We start from the raw sequence: 18479 nt of genomic DNA on the forward strand, positions 1-18479 counted from the left end.
TTCAATTTTTATTTTTTTTTTATTTTATTTTCAATTTTTATATATTCTATTTCACTGTTCTATATTTTGATACTCTTGTAACCAGTTGCTAATAATTTTTTTTATTTAAATATTTTTTTTCGCTTTAGTTTTTATTAAAATCAGTATTTTTATTTACCGTTTTATTTTTATATGCGATTTTTATAATTTTTTTTCTAATATAAATATTCTTTATTTTTTAATTTCTATTAATTATATATTTTATTTAATTTAAAATTCTTTAATTTGTATTTTCAATTTTTTTATATTTTAGTTCACTGTTCTTTATTTTTATTCGGATTTTTTTTCAAATATTTTTTTCTTCAAAATTTTTTTGCTTAAGTTTTTATTAACAGCACCGTTTAATTTAAACTTTTTTATTCTATTTTCAAATTTTTTATATTATATTACACTGTTCTTTATTTTCAATCAATTTTTTTCTTCAATTTTTCATTATTTTTTTTAATTTTTTTTTAATATTTTTTTCTTCTAAAATTTTTTCCGCTCAAGTTTTTATTAACAGCAAACGTTTTTATTCACCGTTTAATTTTTATATGCGATTTTTATAGCGCCACAAAATTTTTTCACCATGAAATTTGATATAAGCAGCCTTTGTGGCATGTTTTTGTACATTGGAATTTTTCAGCAATTGTTTCTGGTACTCGCGTTGTTATGCTGCTTGCTTTTTCATGACTGCATTCTTTCGTTATGTGACACACACACATACATATATGCGCGTAGTCATCGAAATTTCCACAAAACCGTTCAAACAGCTCACCGTGCTGCTGCTGGCTGCTTTGAGCCGCAAAAACAAAAAACAAAACACACACACACACACACGCAATAAAATACCAAAAGGCAAACAAACCGGTTTCAATGTATTTTCAAATGTTGTTACTCGCTGCTGGCCAACTAGCAAGCGCACTCACTTTACAACACGCTCGCCACTGCTGCCGTGCAACACTTTTGCCGCTTGCGTCTCCGCTGTCGTCAACGTCGTTACTGTCGGCACAGCGTAAATTAAATTCAATGGCAAATGGCGTTCGCTTGCTACCAATTCAAACGTTAGTTAGCATTAAGTTTATATTTTAGTTTCTACACACGCTTTATTTCCACCAACACCACGAATAACTCAACTCCAGTCAAGTCAAGTCCACTCACGACAACGAAAACTTGTAATTTATCAACTAAAAATCTCTGTTTACCGAAATCAAAAAGTCAACGCTATGCTTGAGCACGATGTTGCCCGACCATTTGCCGCCGCACACAAAAACACACGTCCTATTACGAGCGTTGCCAAACTGACACTGACCAGACAATTGAGGCAGAGACTGAGCAAACTTGTCTGTGCCTGAACTGACTGCACTAACTGAACTGCCTGTGCTGTGTTTCTGTGCACAAGAAGACTCCAGCGCGCCGCTGACTCGCTGACTTGCTGCTGCTGCGTCGATTGTCGGCTGTCGCCTGGCGCTGTTGGCGTACGAAATGCAAGTTTTGCGAATTAACCAAACAACCCCACTGCTGCTGCAAACATATTTGCACTGACAAACCAACACGCGAGCATACACACACACATACGGGCGCACACATGTACACTGGCGTTAAAATGCAGGAAGAGTTTCGGAGCATAAAGGAGCACAAACATGCGCAACACCAATAACAGAGAGTAACAACAGTAATGTCAACAGCATGTCGTGGCGTTAAGGTTGGGTTGTGGTGTATGTGTGTGGCGCGGCGCGAAGGTGGAAAAAATGTTGTTAGTTAGTTGTGGTGTTGTTGTTTTGTTAGTTTTTAAAACGAAATTATAGCAGCGTCGTCGGCATCATTGTTTCGTTCGTCCTCAGCACGAACGCCGCCACCATCAACACTTTATTACCAGTAGCAGCGCTGGCAAAAACAACATGGTACACCACCCTCAACTCACTCCACTACTGAGTCATCGTCATCGTCGTCGACTTTGACTTTAGCTCCCCCATTTAGTCAAAGGCTTCATCGCTGGCTTCTATGTCAAACTCACAAACGTGCTGCTCTACGCGCTGACTCTTTAAAACACACAGAATTTGAACATGTAATACAACCGCGGCACATACTCTCTCACACATATATGTATGTATGTATATATGTGCGTTTGTAGCTGCTGGCGCATTTTAAGAGCGGAAATAACAGTGAAAGAGAAGCGCACAGGCATTAATTTCCTTACTGTGCTCTTACTGTGGGACGATATTACGATGGAATGTAGTAAAAATTATATAGTTTGAGATAAAGACTTGGTTGTCAGAGATTTTTTTACAATTAAGGGTTTACATGGGTTTACGGGTTTCAAGAAATCTATTTATTTTATTGTCTTATTAAGTTCTAAAACACCTCTGGAATATTGTCCTAATTTTTCAAGTTCATTCGAGGAATAGTTTCGAAGATACAGCTTTGAAAACTTGTGCGCTCGAGGCTAGCTAGGCTAAGTGCGCTGTCTTTAAACGAGTTTTTCTAGAAAATATGTTTTTGAAGTCCCTTGGCAAAATTTCTCGATAACTACTTAACCGATCTTCATGAAATTTTACACTGGTCTTTGAGATACAATTTTTAAAGGCTTGGGACGAAGGATTTTTTTCGATTAGATTAAAAAAAAAATATCCCGACATTTTCAAATTTCCCAATTAATAACTGAGTTGGCTCGAAGAGTGAGGAATCAAGCAACCAAATGATAAAAACCAGACCTGGCTTCATCAAACCAAGAGAACGTAAGTATAACAAGTAAGATAGGGCTAAGTTCGGATGCAAGTTGAAAAATTTAAAGCCAGAAAATACCTTAAGCCGTAAACGTCATACTCATACACTGACCGACATATTCGGCATAAGTTTTGATAGAAAAACGGAAATCATTTTATGTAGTATATGGGATCTGGAGTAGTATCGAGCCGATTTAATCTATACCACATACTAAAATGTGGAATTTAAATGTTATTCTTTGGGACGTCGGTGCCAGACAACACCCCATTTTGCCCATTACCGCAAAGTGATATAAGGATATGAAAAAAATACCACGCACTTTTGTCGAAATCGGTCGGTCGAGTCCCAAGATATGGGATTTAACCAAAAACTGTGCGGTTGCACGCCAAGCGTCCAATTTTCACACCGGCTCCCATAAGTCGTCTCATGTTTGATATTATTATATCTTAATTTAGTCTTTAGTTATGACACTTTATATGTTTTCCGTCAATGTCGTTTTGTGGGCGTGGCAGTGGTCCGATTACGCACATCTACTAACTAGTACTTTTTTGTACTAAGGAACCTCATACGAAGTTTCTTTAAGATATTTAAATTTATACTAAAGTTGCAGCTTGCACGGACGGACAAACAGACAGTCGCCCGGATTTCAAACTTCCAGAAAAAACGCAAGGTCACTTGATAAGAGAACAGAACTCAAGCATTATGGGGAAAAACGCAAATAGGTGAATATCAGTTTTTTCTGATTTATTTCCTTAAAAAAAATGTACCTTTGCAGAAAGAGTCGAGCTGATGAGCTACCAAAGAAAGGCACCCTAGAACCTCTATCGGTAGAATGAAAACGGGCCGTTGCTCCCGTATCTTCTTGTATTCTCCTACTAGAGAGCTGGGCTTCGCGGGAACTTGGCCAGCACTGGGCCACCATCAGTACATGAGCTGTCGCAAAGACCTTTTGGTCCAAGATCGATCGCAAAAGATATGGGGATCTTTTAAGGGTAGCCTCTCCCTAGTTGTGGACTTTTAACAAACCATTGCCCTATTGGCAAGGTTGGGAATCTGACCAGACGTGGAAACATGTTTAGGAGGTCAAGACTTAAACACTTGAGAGCGCATACCTTCAGACATCCCACACCGATTTAGCGGAGTGGAAATCGAAATCCTGTGCAAATTTGTATTGGCTTTTTGATAATTTTGTAAGTTCGAAAACAAGATTTCTTCTTTTCGATGGCTTCACAAAGTACTACATATAGCAGTCCATGTGCGATCTCTCTAGATCAGCCATTTAACCTAATCTAATCTATGTAAGATAAGATCCAACTGCTGTGGTGGAATTATATGCCGCTTATTATTGGACTGAAATGGATAGTGTTGTTTGATTCAAAACGACTGAGTGAATTTTAGATGTGCGATTTATTTTTTGAACCCGAAACCAGAAAAAAAAATATAAATAGTGTTGTAATCATTTTTGGATATTTTTAGTATTTTTGTAGACTTTAGTTCTAAATTACTGATGCTGTTGAGCTAAAATTAACTATTTTCTAAACTTTTTCTGACAGCACTAAGAAACTAGTATCACCTATCTCTACTATACCAAATATTATTTGCTCCACCAACTATGCATATTAAATTAAAAAAAAATTATTGTAATTTCATCAAAACCACACCACTGTGCAGCGCTCTTTAAAAATTGGTCGCTTTGTCTTTGCTCTGCATTTCCATAAAAAACATACCACAAATATAAATATTTTGATATGCCTGCATATCATTTGCGTTACAATGACGCTTCAAAAAACCCGATACTCATCGACAACTGTAGGCACATGCGTCTGTGTATGAATGTACTACATGTATGTTTGTAGGGGCGTGCATACTCGCGTGTGTTCGCTAGGGCCAGAAAAACGTGTTTGGCTTCCTTTGCTCTGCCTTTTTTCCCGCCTCCGTTCGGTGCCTTTGCCATTGTTACTGGTTTTTGGTTAAGTTCCCAAATCGCATTCTTCATCAGCACAACTCGTTTTCTGCGCGCTCTCACGCTCTGGCGATGTCAATTTGCTTCTTGCACTTAACATTAAGGGAGTGTAACATAAATTTTGAGTTCTCTTTAAGAGCATTGATTCATAATTGTTCTTTTTCCTTATATTACCTTCGACCACAACTTCGCTAATGTAAAGGTTACTTCGTGTAAAGAGCGTACGGTTTATTTGCTGCTTCGTGCTACGAAAGGTGATGCGGTGGGGAGCGCTTGAGTTTAGCAGCTGTTTTGCATTTTCTTTTGAGCATAGCGTTTTCCACATTTTGCCGGCTTCCTTTTGCAGTGGTAGTTCGTGTTTAGTTTGTTTTTGGTTGTATGCTTTGCTAATGTGATTCGGCGTTTTGTGTAAATATGTATGTACGTGTAAGCATGTTTTTATGGGGTGTAAGCGATATGAGTGGGTGGTGGTGGCTATGGAAAATTCCGTTTACTGTTTTGTTTGCGGGTTGTTTAGGGAGTTCGTCAATGCTGCCACCAGTCGGTTTTAATGAATGTAGCAAGTCAAAAGTGCCTGTAATTTTATGCTTCTGCAGTACAGCGAATGCTTTGATTGACTAATATGACTGCCATAAAATTGAATACTGTTTCTTTTTAACCTAGAATATCTGGTCGTATTGGAAATTTCCAGTTTGCTGCTGAAGTCTTTTGTTTGATATAAGCACATGTGTATGTATATATGTAACTCATTGTTCACCGTACGAGGTCTGTTTTAAAGGTCATTAACTTTTTCAATATTCCAGGTACCGTAACATTAAATGCCTGTTACTGTTAACACCGCTCTGTCAGCACGTACACTGTTAAATTGAAACACTGTTATTAGCATTGTGGGTTTATTACAACACACCAGAGACCAATAAACAGCAAATAAATTTGAATAGCCGAAAATGTATGCGGGCGAAGGTGAAGGTCATAGTGAATGTTAAAAGAGCAAATCTGAAATTGATGAATATTTCACCGACATGACAACACTAGAATATGCTAATATGCACAAGCAAAGTAAGTATTGTGAAAGGCAACTTAAAGTCGAACCTTTTATAGATTTCCTATGCTGGGAATATTTCTACCTGTAGAAAGTTAAGAAATTGTTTCATAGCATACTTGTTTCTTGACGAATAAATATAATTTACTTATTGGAAATCATTAGTTAATTCGTCTTTATATTTATGGCTTAAAGTTTTATTCAGTTTCGCTTGTTGTAGAGTAAATTTAAACAGCTTTAGCAGAAATATACTACTACTATGAGCCAAAAATAGTTAGAATCAGTGCAGTACGCGACGGCGCATTATCGTTGGCTTCGCGCAAACGATGCATAACACTCAAATAGTATTCCCTGTTGACAGTTTGATCGATCGGAAGGAATTCAGAGTGCACCACATTTCGATGATCGAATAAAACTCTCAATATAATTTGATAATGATTTTTGATCTGCTTTGACGTGGTTTTGTCAGCTTCGTCTAGCCGTAAAGCATTGTTTCACAGGCGTTAACGCGAAGCTGTTTTCTAAAAAAATTTAGTGATTTTTGAATCATTCGTGCTAACACTTTTCTTAGGCCCAAATGATCTTTCAATACTGCTTTCACTGATCCTTCCAATATTTCACCGATGCCAGTATTTTATTGATGTTTTGATCATCAGTTGATATTAATGGCCGTCCTGACCAAAGACTAATGACTATTTTGATGTGACATTTGGCACATATTCAGAGTATTCTATGTTCAGACTAATGACAAGATGGAATCTGTACAGGAAGCCCATTTAGTTATTTTGTCAGGTGTAAATCCAGGTAACCATAGCCTGTCTATCCACGTATGGATGTCTGGTATCAGTCTGTGTGTCCACTGATCTTTAGGTGAGGTTTGCCACCGGTTCTATTGACGCGTGAATTAGTCACCCAAGATATCAATACTACCCAGTATTACTTTAGCAGTCTTACTAGATATTGTTCGGAAGCACTGCTTACTCTTATTGCCAATAGCCTGCGCACTGTGCTTATTTGTCTCGTAAATGCTTTAATGTATAGTCTCATTACCCTTTCAAGTAAAAAATTGCCGGCTGAAATATACATACGTAGCTTTCCTTTGCCATTATTCTACGTAAGGCATTTAGCATTTTCTTTGAAGTGAAGGCTTTGAGCCGTCAAATATTATTTGCAGGTACTTCATCAGTGCCTGTGAATGAATCTTAAGATATTATTTCCTCTAATTTTGAGCTATATTTCATGTATAATAAATGCGATTATTAGGTTATGCACGGGTGTTACAGCAGTATCGAGCTGATCTAGGCAAAAATAGGGTTGCGCCAAAAGAAAAACTCAAAATCTTTGGAATTACATTTTATCTTATTGTAACTGGCAACATAAACTCGCTTCTATTGAATTTTTCTGTTCTAATCAATCACTATTGTAACAAAATTTGGATAAACTATTGAAAAAAGCAAAGCCATTGTTGACAAGTTTGACTAACCAGTTCACTGTTTTAACAATTCGGAATCATATACCAATATTTTATAAATAATCAAGCAATGAAGGACTAAGTTCAGGTGTAACAGAACATTTCATACTCTTGCAACTTGCCAAAACTCAAGCCAAGAAAATACCTTACGTCAATCAGAGGCTCGGAATTCAACCAATTTTACAAATACGAGGTATGACAATTAAGTAATGAGACTGATTCCATAAAAACCGTATATTTGAAAATTATTCTACAACTCTGTCATCCCCTTCAAAGTAGTCCCCTTGGGCAGCTATACAGCGATTCTAGCGCGTTTTCCATGCTTCGTAACATTTCTGGAACGCTTCGACTGGGATGTCCGCGAGTACCCTCGTCACGGCCGCCTGGATGTCCGTAATCGACTCAAAATGGGTTCCTTTGACCACCGACCAGTTACGAGCGATGTCTGGGCGCACCCTGTTTACTCGTTTTCGCAGTCTTTCGAGTACTTGGCAATAGTAGACTTCATTCACAGTTTTCCCGCTGGAACGAATTCTCTGTGGACGATTCCACGGCTATCAAAAAAGGCAATAATCATCGTTTTCACCTACGGCTTGTTCATACGAGCTTTTTTCGAGCGGGGGGCGCGCGGAGACAACCATTGTGAGCTTTGGCGTTTTGGTTCGGCACTATCACCATACACTCTTACAATTTTTGCGTACTTTTCCGAAGCTGTTTCGGCCAATCTGGCGCAAAATTTTATCGCGAAGCGTTGCTCTTGATTTCGTTTTTCCCATTTTCGTTACGAGCACTACAAACACACGTCTACTCAACTTGACGGATCAGGCTAACTAAACAAGCTAGAGCGATGGTACATATATCAATAGAGAGGAGAGCTATGCCGGGAAAAGAGAAAGGGAATTTCAAGGTCTCAGGTTTACCACAAGCGCGGCAATAAAATCTCATTACTTAATAGTCAAACCTGGTATATAAATCATACACTGACCGACTTTACATATACAGCATACGGTTTATTATAATAATATATATAGTATATGGGAGTTTTGGCAATTCCTAGACCAATTTCACATATTTGCCGAAAGTTCACATACTTTCTATTAGGAATACGGGAGCTAAGGGAATTATTGATCCGATTCAACTCATTTTTGACATAGAGACATACTTTTATAAAAACAGGATTCTCTCCAAATTTCTATAAAATATATCACAGATTAACCGATATTTTCCATAAAGCGTTGGCAATAGGAAGTGGGGTCCACGTACTCGGTGTTTATCCGAAGTCAGTATAATATCACCTGCTGAATTGGGTCGAAACCGGTAGAGTAGATTCCAAGATATGGGATTTCGCCTAAATTAAGGCGACGCCAAGGCCCAGCTTATCCTCGACTCAAATAAATCAGTCTCATACCAACCTGGGTGTAGGTTTATCACATTTTTGGTAGTTTTTACAAAAATCTTAAATGGGGAATGGGAGGAGTTATCATCAGCATTCACCCACTTTCACAGCCTCAGTAGGAATGCCAAAAAGAGTTCCTTTGAACGAATTCAGTTATTACAAGTTGAATGGTTTAGGAGATTTGTACATTAAACTTATTAGAGGGCAGAGCGGGTCGTGGTCATTTGGTAAAAAGGAATACATATGTCAAATATCAAAATATTGCAACATTTACTCAAGTTACCGCTTGCATGAACTGAAAAACAGACAGTCGCTCGGAATTCGACTCATTTCGTGATTATACGTACAATCGTTAGGTGAACAAAACTATTATACCCAGTAGCAACAGGTTTTATATTGTGACAAAAAAAGTGCCTCGAAATTGTAATTTAAATTTTCCGGGTAAAGGATATTTCAAAACAAATGTATATTATTAAGTTGGTAGGATTGTGCTTAATTACAATGCCAAATATGAAATTTGTCAACCAGTTTATTTACAGCAACTGCTTAAGTCGGTACATCTCAGTAATTTCGTGTGCGGGAGCGTTGCGAATGTTGGAAAAGAGTGTTTTATCAAAAACACAAGCCTACGAATAGTACGAAGCCTTCAAAGACGGTCTGGAGATCGTTGAAGACATGAAACGTTCTCAACGACCTTTGACCTCTTCAACTGCTGAAAAAATTAAAAATGTGAAGGATATGGTGCTTGAAATTTGTCAGGCAAGTGCTAAAGAGATAACAAGAGAGCTCGAAACTCTCGCGAGTCCGTTTGAATTTAGGTGGATATTTTGGATGTGAAACGCGTTCTTGCTCGACTTGTCCCGATAAAGCTGAATTTTCTTCAAAAAAAAGTACCGCAACAGGTCGCATTAGATATGCTTGATAGTGCGAATTCCGAGCCCACGATCTGTGGAGAACATTATAACTGTCGATGAGTCATGGGTTTATGAGTTTGACAACCAAACAAGTCAACAATTATCGGAATGGAGGTAAACAACAAGACGTAAACAAAAAAAAACTACACAAAAACCGCTCAAATATCAAGGTGATGCTCATTGTTTTTCGATGATCGGAGTTTGGTGTATAATGAATTTGTTTCGGATTGACAGACTGTCAATAAGGAGTTCTAAAACAACCGATAGGAGTATAAACAACTTTGTGAAATCAGAAAAGAAACTTATAGTTAAATCTCGTGCCTAGAACTCTCTCCCAGAAGAGATTACAAATTTGCTCAGGCGTTTTATTTGTATTTTCGCTGTTTAAGTTCTGAGTGCATTTTATGTTCCGCTGATCTCTAACATCTAACTCTAATTTGTCGAACGATTTTAATAATTTTTAAGTGACCCATAATCTCTATTATATTGCTGAAAATACAACTTTAGTTTGGTCGACCAGTTTTTTTTTCTTTTCAGGTCATTGGTAAGAGTTTTATTTGTATTACTTCACATAATTTTTTTTATTTTCATTTTGAGAATTTTTCGATTTTCCTAATTCTGCTTTACTAATTCTACGCAATTCATAATCCTTATCGCTTACATTCGCGCATTTCATAAGTTGCATAGTATTTCCTGCCGCCAACCGCCTTCACCGCCTACGCACTTGCGAAACTTCCTTGCAGCGCGCGGCAACTGCATTCAGTCGCATGAATATAAATGCACGAAAAAGCACAAGCGCATTTTCACAACTTTTCTCCGAATTTACGAGCGCTTTATGTATAATTTTTCTCTTTCACACTTGCCACTGCCACACTTTGCCACGTTTTTTTGCATTTGCTGCTACGCCGCTTTCTTAGCAAGCAGAGTAGAGTAGAGTACTTTGGCCAGCAACTAAAGTGACAACAACAACAGCAAAACGAAAACGAAAATCTTTGCATTTTTATATTCACGCTAGTGCGATTTTTATCACCGCTCCCGAGTGCAAGTAATTTTTACACAAACTTCTTTCGTCTACTCGGCTACGCTGCTGCTTCCGGTCTTTGTTTTACAGCCGCAAAATGTCAAAATGCAACATGCAGTCGACAACAAGCGGTGGTGAGGGCAGCGGCAAGGTTGCAGCAACCCGCATTTCCTACACAATGACGCTCTGAATATATATACATACATATAAATGTGTGTGTGTGTGTGTTTGAGTTTTCGGCTATGTGTGCGTGTCTATATTACGCCAGCGCTAAGTGCTGATGACGCGCCACATTTTCTTGTTTTTACATCGTCATTCATGCCCCACCCCAGCCGGCACTGCCACTGCTAGCGCCGCCACCCTACACCCCCCAAGCCAACGTGCTCCCTCTGGCACTGTCCTACCACAATGGAGCCGCTTCCTAACTACACGGCATTGCATTGGCGCTGCTTTAGTTGGCGACGCGGCCCGGCAATGCACTTTATCCTGCCGCTCAAGCCCACTCGTACTCGTACTCCTCCTAGCCGTCAGTCGGTCTCGCAGTCGTGCTCGTGCTTGTGCAATGACAATGACATTCAGTGCCGTCAGTGTCGTCAATGCCGCAGCCGCAAGGATGGTAATGAGGTGGTCGGTCGGTCGCTCGCACGCTCTTCGTGGCTTTGCCGCCGCTTGGCCAGCTCAACGCTCTTCAAGTTATCAGCGCGGAGTTTTTTTCGACGCTCATTCACTTTTTGTTATTTTTTGTGTTTTTCTTTTTGTTTTTATTGTTTTTGCTCTTCTTTGTTTTTGTTATTGTTTGGTGCTTTTACTTTTTTACGTGAAACTTTAGTATTTCTTGCTTGGCAATAGAATGAGAAAAGTTTAAAAAGTGAAATGGTTTCTGTTGCATTTGCAACGAATGTAACGGAATGAAAGTGTTGCACTCAACAATGCTTGGTGGCATCATAAAAATGTTGATGCCGATGTCGCTGTGCTGTGTCATTCGTTCCAGCGACCATTGTTGTTACTGCAAATATTTGCTGCTTGTGGAAGCATGCCAGTTCAGAGAACACACACATACACAAATGTATAAAAATGCATATACACATCTGTATATATGTGTGTGCTCACTGTTGTTCTTAGCTCGTTTGCGTTTTCGGTTTGTAAAATTGCTGGTAGTAAACATAAAAGTGTCTTTCTTTTCAACTCCTTCTGCTTTTTATTTATTTGCTCCAACTTTTCTAACGGCAATTTTTGCTGCTCTTCGAATTACCAACGGATGTAACCATATCATCCACAGTTGGTAGTTGCTTCATTCGATTCAATTGAATTTCGTGGCAATGTAAGACGCTTACTTTTTAGGCGATATCGCTTGGCGCGCGTAACGGTACAAGTAAGCGTTGCCATGGCGTAAAGTCATAACTATTTCTAACACAATGTAATGAGATTGGCACTGTTGCACGATGGCTGCTGTTGGTAATGGCCTTAAAATCGACCTTTTCGTAGAAAACTTGACAAAAGCGAAAACTCAAAGCAATAAATGCGGTTAGCTGTTTAGACAAACTATTGGGTAGTCGAAAAAGTCTTTTCGTATTTTGTCAATAGACGTGGTTGCAGTCGTATATCTTCAGTGCTACCAATCACATGGTTTCCTACCATGCATGTGTTGAAAATGTGAGACTCTAAGCTTCATTTAACCCAAAAAAAAAAAAAACCAAATTCGGGGAAGTTGAAAAAAAGTCACAGCTGTTCAAAAATGAGTGAAAATATTGAAGAAATTCTCAATATTTTGAAATTTTTGTATAAAAAAAGGAATAATGCGACGCAGGCCACCAATGAAATAGTGAAGTTTACGGAGACGTTGCTGTATCAGTTCGTGTAGCACAACAATGGTTCGCTCGCTTCCGTTCTGGAAATTTCGATGTGAAAGATGCACCTCGCTCTGGTCGACTTATCGTTGAAAAAGTCGATGAAATTATGGAAAAGATTGACCAGGACCGTCACATAAGCAGCCATGACATCCCTAAAGAACTTAACATTCATCATCAATCAATTTTTGAACCATTTCAAAAAGGCTGGCTACAAAGAAGCTCGATGTTTGGCTACCACATGAATTGACTATGAAAAATTAAAGGACCGAATTAACATCTGTGATACTTTGCTGAAATGAAATGAAATCGAACCATTTCTGAAGCTACCATTCGAAGAGTAGATCAAATACGACAATAATGTGTGAAAAAGATCATGGTCCAAACGTGGTGAGACTCAACAAATGGTCGCAAAGCTACGAATGACGCCTTGAAATGATATGTTGAGTTTTTGGTGGGATTGGACAGGAATCATCCGCTATGAGCTGCTCCAGCCTGGTTCAACGATTGGTTCTACATTTTACACTCCACAACTGATGAGATTGAAGAAAGCAATTGAACAAAAACGAACAGAACTGATCAATTGAAAGGGCTTCGTTTTCCATCAGGACAACGCTAGGCGACAAACAGCTTTGATGACTCGGCAAAAGCTGTGAGAGCTTGGCTGGGAAGTTTTGATGCATCCACCATATAGCCTTGACATGGCACCATCGGACTACCATTTGTTTCGGTCAATGCAGAACTCCCTTAATGGAGTAAGGTTGGCTTCAAGAGAAAATTGCTTGTCGCAGTTTTTCGCCGAGAAACCAGAACATTTTTACACTGATGAAATAATTGGGGTACTCACAACGTGTCATAAAGCATCGTCAAATCATAAAATCATAAATTTTTATACTACATAGTTTAAAAAATTTGTTGTTGGATTGCATACTGAAATAAGTTTACGAAAAAACAACTCTGAATGAATCGTTATAACTTATAGCCTTATGTGAAACCCCTAAATGTCTCTAGCAGAAAAATAGCAAAAAGTGGTCGACCAAAATGCTACATATTTGGTTCATTAAAGTTCATTATAAATATAAAAAAAAAATAAAATAAGTTGAAGTTTGATTAGAAATACGAAAAGACTTTTTCGACTACGTGTACGTGTCACGTTGTTTGTCCGCAATGGACTCCTGAACCACTGAACCGATTTTAGTAAAATTTAGCACACAGTGTCCAGTTCAAACCAACTTAGAAGATAGGATAGTAAAAACAATTCATAAATAAAGAATATACTAAAAGCTCTGTCAAATGGACGCCCCATTGAGCGGACATCTCGATTAACGATCCATAACGTTGATGTTTATTAAGTACAATCTATTAAGGGGTTAGGGGTAGTTAGAATTTTCATTACTTTTTTCGCATTTTCGTTAAGTGTAATATCTAATGTTTTTTGAATTGGTGACAACTGTAACTCGAAAACCGCTCAGTAGATTTTAATGAAATTTATACAGCTTTTAGAATACATAATAAACTCGGGCCTGATCGAAGGATTTTTTTTTTCAAAAATTTCGATTTTTTAAGACCAATTAACTGTTGATTTTTTCGCGAAAATTTAGAAAAAAATTTTTGAGCCCGCCATTTTGTTAATTTTTGAAAAAAAAAAATAAAAATCCTTCGACCAGTTACAGGATTATCTATTTATAAAACTAATTTTTTTTGTCCGATTGATTTTAGATGACTCTCCAAGACTTATGGTTGTCACCGCAAGTACCTTTTTTTGGAACTGAGTCAACACTTTTGAAAATTAAATTTTTTTTTTAAATTTTCATGACTTCAAGTCAACACATTCTATAATAAAGCCATATTACTACTTTTGTAAAATAACATGATTTAATAGCAAAAAAAAATTACTGATAATCAAATAATTTATCTTAAGAAAAATTTTAAATTGTACTTAAATAAATTTGAAAATTGATATTTTTACATAAAATAAATACTGTGGACCAATAAAGTTTACATACACCCTTTATTCTTAACTAAAACATGTTCGCACATACATTTTCTAGTCTCATTCGACTGATTTTTTTTGCTAAATAGATAAATAAACATTCGTGCATTGTGATGCATTATCTTAATCCTGTTAAATTTACCCCTATGCTTGGCATTGTCGCTGCGAAAGAGAAAAACCCCAAAAAACGCATCAAGAAAGTTTACATACACACAGTACAGCCTAATTTGTTTATATTCACTGAACGGTACAAAGTTGTTGCATTCCCATAATTGTTGATTGTAAACAATTATAATATTGAAATGGTAAGTTTAATATGCGTTTTATTGTCATTTTATCTTAAAAGTGTGACTTAGTTGGTTGCAATGGGTCGTGGTAAAGAAATACATTTAGAAGTGCGAAAATTAATAATTAAATTATATTTAGAAAATAAATCTTTACGTGAAATTGGTAAAGTGGTTGGAAAATCCCATTCAAGTGTGCAAACTATTATCAAGTCGTATATTAATACTGGGAATTTGCATTCAAAGCCACGATCGGGTAGACCAAAAATTTTAACGCCCCGTGAAGAACGCAATATCGTTACAGCCGTTAGTGCAAATCCAAGAATTTCCGCAGTGAAATTAACTCAAGACATATACGATAGTACACAAAAAAAAGTAAATCCCCAAACTGTAAGGAATGTGTTGTATAGTGCTGGTTATCATGGACGAGTGGCACGCCGTAGGCCATACATAAGCAAGGTTAGTAAGGAAAAGAGGTTTGCGTTCGCTATAGAACATGTAAACAAACCGAATTCGTTTTGGGAAAATATTATATTCAGCGACGAATCAAAATTTAATATATTTGGTTCGGATGGGGCACGAAAAGTGTGGAGAAAGGTCAATGAGGAGTTTCAAGAAAAAAAATTTATTGCCAACAGTAAAGCACGGTGGCGGTAATGTAATGGTTTGGGGGTGTAATGGCTGCATCTGGAGTTGGACAATTGGAATTTATTACTGAAAAAATGGATAAGTACATGTATTTGAACATTTTAAAAAATAATTTACGTCCAAGTGTGCTTAAATTGGGTCTTCATAGCAACCACTACTACTTCCAACAGGATAACGACCCAAGGGGAAACTTTAGTATACGATCCCACGATTTCAGGGTTAAAGGTGGTATGGTTGGGTAGAGCAGATGCTCCAGATTAAGAATATATGTATGTATATAATTATAGCCGTCGCAAACTTATAGTTTTCGAGATATTTGCATTTTAAGTTGAAAATTTTGCAAATTTTATCTTGCAATTTCTCGATTGCTAGTAATTATTTAATTCATATTATGCCTTTTTTATGCACTTATACTTCATTGCATTGTTTCTACATATTTATTTTTTAGTAATTATTTAGTTATTTGCTTAAAATAAGCATTTTATATTTTACACAATTTTCATTCCATGCACAATAACAAAAGTATTCCGTGTTTACAGATATTAAGTGTTGCCATAATTACACATATATCAAACGAATAAGAATGGATATAAAAACTCAAACGCAGAAAACTATCTGAAATAAATTTTCCATTGTAATAAGAAAAGTTTTAAGGCTTTATTGGCGGCCTTCGGCCGCGCTTCAAAAAAAAAATAACCCTGGCCGATCCAACACCGGGGTGTTTCAAGTTTTTTTTAAATTAAAACTCCTTTTCGCGTTGGCGGCCTTCGGCCGCGCTTCAAAAAAATAACCCTGGCCGATCCAACACCGGGGTGTATCAGGTTTTTTTTAATTAAAACTCCTTTTCGCGTTGGCGGCCTTCGGCCGCGCTTCAAAAAAAATAACCCTGGCCGATCCAACACCGGGGTGTATCAAAAATCTTGATATATCAAGAAAAAGGGCAATGATTTATGTATTTGGGGTATAGTCCTATTTTTTATTCATTTTTATTCGTTTGATAAATGTGTAATTATGGCAACACTTATTATCTGTCAATACAGAATACTTTTGTTATTGTGCATGAAATGAAAATTTTGTAAAATATAAAATGCTTATTTTAAGCAAATAACTAAATAATTACCGGAAAAAAAATATGTAGAAACAATGTAGTGAAGTGTAAGTGCATAAAAAGTGCATAATATGAATTAAATAATCACTAGCAATCGAGAAATTGCAAGATAAAATTTGCAAAATTTTCAACTTTAAATGCAAATATCTCGAAAACTATAAGTTTGCGGCGGCAACAATTATATATTTTCTTAATCTGGAGCATCAGCTCTATCCAACCATACCACTTTTAACCCTGAAATCGTGGGATCGTATACTAAAGCCGACCCCGACCCAAAGCACACGTCTTATCTAGTACGTGAATGGTTGCTATACAATTGCAAACAACTCCATACGCCCCCCCAATCACCAGACATTAACCCTATTGAACATATCTGGGACTTATTAGGAAAGCGTATACGAAAACATAGAATTTCATCCAAAGAGTTCCTAAAAGCTGCCTTATCGACTGAGTGGGCCAAAATCACCGAAAATGATACCAGAAATTTAGTAAAAAGTATGCCACGACGTCTACAAGCAGTTATTACAGCAAAAGGAGGGCCAACAAAATACTAAATATGTCTCAAACTTTTGTATTTAGTGTTAGTTTAAATAATGTACGTAAACTTTATTGATACGAATTAAGCTCATTTTAAGTTTTTGTACCTGTATTTTTTTCATTTGTGTAAAAATAAAAATTTTGATAAGCCAATATATATGCTAAATATACATATTTTGAAATAGATACAAAAAAACGACAATAAACATTAATTTTAAAACCAAAAAATGTGTTGTAATTTAATAAAACTAGGTGTATGTAAATTTTATTGGTCCACTGTACATTTCAAGTAAACTAAATTTTATTCCAATTTAAGTGATTATTTCATCATATATCCATGATTCTCATTATTTCATGATTTCATGAAATAGATTGAATTTTCTTAAAAAACACCCTGTACTTACCTTTACGTTTTAGGGCAAAAAGTGGATTACTCTCCTGAATTTATATTATTTATTTGTTTGTTATACGAACGACGTTGTTGGTAAATTACAAAATGCCGCTAGACGAACAACGAAAGAACGAACTCCGAAAGAACGAACGCGGCGACTTCACATTTTACGAAATATATTTAAATAGAAATTAATTCACTAAAACACTTATTATGATTGATATCCAATATTTGATTTCCAGGCACTTCGCTATTAACACCATTAACAAATATAAACACAAACATATTATATATAGAAAATAAAATTACCGGTGCACACCACTTTATTTCACTTTGCGCACATTTTCTGCTTTTACGCATATTTTTTGCTTTTACTCGGACACTTACAACTTTTCACTTATTTTTTTTCACTACATTAATTTAACTTTTCTTTTAATTTGCACAACTCTGACTCAAGCATTTAAATTAAACAAAATAATTTAAGAAACACTTTTACTTTAAATTTCTTACGCGTTTATTACTATTTTTCCCGCAACACGAACTAACGCGCACTTTGACCGCTGACCGATCGCGATTGAAAAATTCCATTTGACTGACTCTGAGCACATGTGTAGTGAGTGGGAGTGTGTAGAGTTCTCCACGACAGCGGTGATGCTGTTGTGTTTGTTGTATGAGAGGAGTTAAAGTTTGCATGTGGCGAAGGTGTCCGTTGTTTTTGTCCACCTTCGTATGCGTTTGCTCATCGCAGCTTAGCGAAGAAGTAATGCACTCGCTATTTACGGTAGTTGTTGCTTCTCCTTGAAATGTTTGTTGTTTGTGAATTAGCAGCAATTTGGCGATTGAGGTGTCAAATGAAAGAACTCGCATGCGATTTTTTTTATATACTCTGAAAATAATTAAAAATGCTTATTGAATATAAAATGTCGTAATATAATATTTGTAAAAGGACTACGAAAGAACTCGCATGCGATTTTTTTATACTCCGAAAATATTTTTAAATACTTGTAATAAAACACAACGCCCATAGGAAGAAGTGTTTGTTGGGGATGCAATCATATGGCACAAAAAATCGCAGAAATCATAAATTGCTAGTAGATCATGGTAGATCATTATTGAAAA

The 18479-nt window shown here is 36.7% G+C and overlaps 1 protein-coding gene across 1 annotated transcript in view; it reads right to left on the bottom strand.

The window, feature by feature from the left end:
• The window catches only part of LOC105222647 (putative uncharacterized protein DDB_G0291608), a 266620-nt gene extending 248389 nt beyond the window's left edge, over nt 1-18231 (bottom strand). Inside the window, exon 1 of the mRNA XM_049455585.1 lies at nt 17370-18231. The gene's annotated coding sequence lies outside the window, so the exon portion shown is untranslated. The remainder of the gene's footprint in view (nt 1-17369) is intronic.
• Nucleotides 18232-18479: the final 248 nt, after the last annotated feature.

Source organism: Bactrocera dorsalis, chromosome 4, assembly GCF_023373825.1.
Source record: "Bactrocera dorsalis isolate Fly_Bdor chromosome 4, ASM2337382v1, whole genome shotgun sequence".
NCBI lineage: Eukaryota > Metazoa > Arthropoda > Insecta > Diptera > Tephritidae > Bactrocera > Bactrocera dorsalis.